Source organism: Microcebus murinus, chromosome 21 (genome assembly GCF_040939455.1).
Source record: "Microcebus murinus isolate Inina chromosome 21, M.murinus_Inina_mat1.0, whole genome shotgun sequence".
Lineage (NCBI taxonomy): Eukaryota > Metazoa > Chordata > Mammalia > Primates > Cheirogaleidae > Microcebus > Microcebus murinus.
This window is the reverse complement of record NC_134124.1, coordinates 35,753,784-35,757,837: the sequence shown is the minus strand read 5'-3', so window position 1 is coordinate 35,757,837 and position 4,054 is coordinate 35,753,784. Positions and strand designations below refer to the sequence as shown.

General features: G+C 51.9%; 1 pseudogene; it reads right to left on the bottom strand.

The window, feature by feature from the left end:
- Window positions 1-2,861: 2,861 nt before the first annotated feature.
- LOC109729991 (U1 small nuclear ribonucleoprotein C-like) lies at window positions 2,862-3,606 on the bottom strand (annotated as a pseudogene).
- Window positions 3,607-4,054: the final 448 nt, after the last annotated feature.

The window sequence follows — 4,054 nt, the reverse complement described above, 5'->3', positions numbered from 1 at the left end:
GAACGGGTGGGGGTGGGGGCCGCACAGCAGGCGTGAGCGGCGGTGAGCCAGCGAGGCTTCATCTGTATCTACAGCCGCTCCCATCGCCCGCCTCCCCCCCTGAGCTCCGCCGTCGCCCCCACATCCATGGAAAAATTGTCTCCTGTGAAGCCAGTCCCTGGCGCCGGAAAGACTGGGGACCACAACTCACACTGCTCCAGACACCTCACATAGGTGGGACTATGCAGTGTTTGTCCTTTCGTAGCTGGCCTAGTTCACCTGGCACAGTGTTTCCAAGGTTCACTATGTTGTAGCGTGTAGGGTCACAGTTTTCTTCCTTTTTAAGGCTGAATACTATTCCACCGTGTGGGGCGCACACACGGCCGCTTCCGCTGGGCCGCCGTGGACGCTGCCGCTGCGAGCACGGAGTGCAAGTGCGCGCCTGGTCTAGTCTCTGCTTCCAGTCCGTCGGGGTGCATCCCAAGAGGAATTGCTGGAACTTTCATAATTCTGGGTTTTTGTAGGAATGGCCGCCCTGCCCGCACATCCTTCCGTGCTCTGTGAGGCGCAGGTCTCCCGCCGGCCCGGCTCTGGAGCTGCCCACGGATTAGGCCACGGACGCGCCTCCCCTCGCCGCCCGCCCGCCTCCCACCCACCGAGACTGCCGTGGGCGTCAGCCGGGCACCCGTCTGACTGCTGTCAGCCCTCTCCGCTGCCCTCGGCCTCCTGGGCCTCTCCTGACCCTTGAGCCACGGAGCTTCCCTCCTCCCGCTTGCCTGCTGGGCCGCCTGCCCGGCTCCCTCTCGGGTTAGTCCCTGCCTTCCAGCCCCTTCTCTCTGCCCCAGAGGTAGCTGCAGAGCCTTTCTCTGCCCCCACACTCTCCGCAAGAGACCCCATCCCCGCAGGCCCTGGCTGGGCCCTGCAGGTGCGGACACCTCCCCACCCCCACCCCAGGCCCGCAGGGTGGCGTTAGGGACCAGCTAGCTGAGGGCCCGCTGGGGGGGGGGGACCACAGCGTCCTCTCTCGACCCTCCCCACAGCCTGTGAGGGAGGCACTTGCCCCTATCTGGTTTGCTTTATTTTTGTATTTGCCTATTTGTTAGCTTATTTGAACAAAATAATGCGTGTATCCATGATCGCTGTGACACATCACCCCTCCAGCCCACCTCCCCAGAGAGCACCACTGACGTCAAGTGGCTTCACGTCCTGCAGCCCACCTGACACACTTACACACGTGTGCACATGCACCCATATGGAAACGTGCAGCTTCGTTTCAAATGTGTACGACTTTACATAAATTGCTTCATTCTTGAAATCTGGTCCTGTGTTCACGTTGCCATGTGCCCCGCAGGGCTTACCCCTGCTGCACAGACAGCCCCTCCTGCCGTCCCCTCTGCCATCCCTACACTAGGGATGTCTCCACAAGTGTTGAAGGACTCCCCAGTGTCCCCAATTAACGGACATCTAAGCCGTGTCCAACTTTGTGCCAGTATACCATCGCACGTGCCTCTCCTGGCGCAGGTGCAGACATTTCTTTGGACAGACGCCTGGAAGTGGAATTGGTGAAAAGAATGCACACTGTATATCTCAGTAGTTCTTGCCAAAGTGTCCTTCTTAGAAGTGATATCAGTTTATCCTCACCTAGAGGAGAATGAGGGTGACAGATGTCACTCTCTAGCTGAACAATGGCTGTGACGGCTTGCAAAAATCTTTACCCAAATGCACTATTCACTCTGATGAAGGCACCAGCAAAGACACGGAGGCTGTGCAGGAGTCTAGGGGCAAGGGTGCGGAGTGGCTCTCACGTCTCAAGTCTTCAGGGTGGGGCCGGGCGCAGTGGCTCAGCCTGTTATCCTAGCACTCTGGGAGTCTGAGGTGGGAGGATTGCTTGAGCTCAAGACTTTGAGACCAGCTTGAGCAAAAGTGAGACCCCATCTCTACTAAACATGGAAAAATTAGCCGGGCATGGTGGTGCGTACCTGTAGTCTCAGCTACTCAGGAGGCTGAGGCAGGAGGATTGCTTGAGGCCAGGAGTTGGAGGTTGCTGTGAACTACGATCGGGCCACTGTACTCCAGCCTGTGTGACAGAGTGAGTGAGACCCCGTCTCTAAAATAAAGAGAAAGAAGGTACTAGAAAACACCTAAATATCCATCAGTAGAGAACAGAGCAAGTCATTTACCGTGTGTCCGCACAGTGGAACGGTACGCAGGCATTTGAAAGAATGAGGCAGCCCTGGGGGGAAATGGAAGATTTGGTTCACCAAGACACATTGATAACAATGCAAAACTGTATTCGCAGGATTCTTCCATTCGTATGATTTTATCTACTTATACGTGTAAATATATTTATACATCTATATAAACTCGCACATGCATACTTGAATATAGCGGCAAAATATTTAACATTGGGTAGGGAAGGGCATCGCCATTTACAAAGATGCCGGCAGATAAACTATGCTGCTGCATCCCAGCTGAATGCTAAACCCGCGTCTGTGAATATATAAGAACATTTTGGAAGGAGCTATAGGAAGCTGATGGCAGTGGCTGTGTACTAACTATGAAGCTTTCGACTGAAAATAGAGATTATGCCCAACTGATACTCAACGATCAAATCAACAATAAGAAACCAATCCCCCCCCATGGGCAAAATATTTGAAAAGACACATCTTAGCCCATTCTTCAGGCTGCTACAACAAAATGCCATAAACTGAGTAGCTTATAAACAACAGAAATTTATTTCTCACAGTTCTGGAGGCCAGGATGGTCAAGGTCAAGGCACTGACAGGTTTGGTGTCTGGGGAGGGCCCCTCCTAGTTCACGGACGGCGCCATCTCCTTGTGTCCTCACGTGGTGGAAGGGACGATGAGTCTCTCTCGGGCCTCTTTTTTTTTTTTTTTTTAACTGAAAGAGTTGACAATTTTATTTTCACATTTCACAATACAAATGAAGACTGCCCTTTTTTTGGTTCTACTTCTTCCCTTCAAAACTATTCTCTCTTTGATAGCAAGGGGGAGCAAATTTTCCTTATGTAAAGAAAACACCCAGAGTCACAGCACCATGATCTCCTGGTGAAGCAGAACAAGTAATATAAAACTGACATAAAGAGACCTCCCTCTATCCTTATCTGTCTGGTCGAGTCTTTCCTGGCCGAGTGGGCACCATCATGGGACGGGCGGGAGGTCTCATCATTGGGGGCCCAGGCATCATTGGCATGTGACCTCCCATGGGTGGCCTCATTCCAGGAGCAGGTCCCACTGGCATCATCCCAGGAGGAGGAGGGCCCATCATTGGCATCATGGGAGGGCCCCCATATGGGGTGCTGGCATCATGCCAGGGCGAGGAGGACCGGGAAGACTGGGGGGAGGTGGAATCATCGCCCCTGCAGGAGGAGGAGCAGAGAACGGAGTAGGAGGTATTTTTCCTTGTTGAAATGCAGCCGTTGTTTTGTCAATCAGGCTCTGGGCCTGCTCTTCCATCCATTTCTGGTAGTAGTCTTTCACATTTTCTTTGTGTTTCCTACCACTGCAGTGTGTCTTTCTCACAGATGGAGAATCATGGGTGAGGTACGTATCGCAGTAGTCACAATAAAACTTGGGCATGTTCTCTCCAGGCCATTGGCTACTCCGTTCTCTCGGGTCTCTTTTTAAGGGCACTAATCCCATTCACGATGGCTCCACTACCATGGCCTAATCACCTCCCAAAGGCCACCTACTAATACCATCATTTTGGTAGGGTTTCAACATATGAATCTGGGTAGGGCACAACACTCAGACCATAGCAAGACACTTCACCAAAGAAGACGTGTGGATGCAAATAAGCACGTAACATCATTAGTAGTTAGGAAATGCAAATCAAAACCACAATAAATACCACTACATATCCACCAGAATGGCTAAAATTTAAAAGGCTAACCATACCAGTCCGTAAGGATGTACAGTAACTGGAACTGTCTCACTCTGCTGGTGGGACTGTGAATGATGTGACATTTTTGAAAACAGTTCGGGAGTTGTGGTTTTTTGTTTTTGTTTGTTTTTGGGGTTTTTTTGTGTGTGAAAGGGTGTCAGGGAGTGAGAAG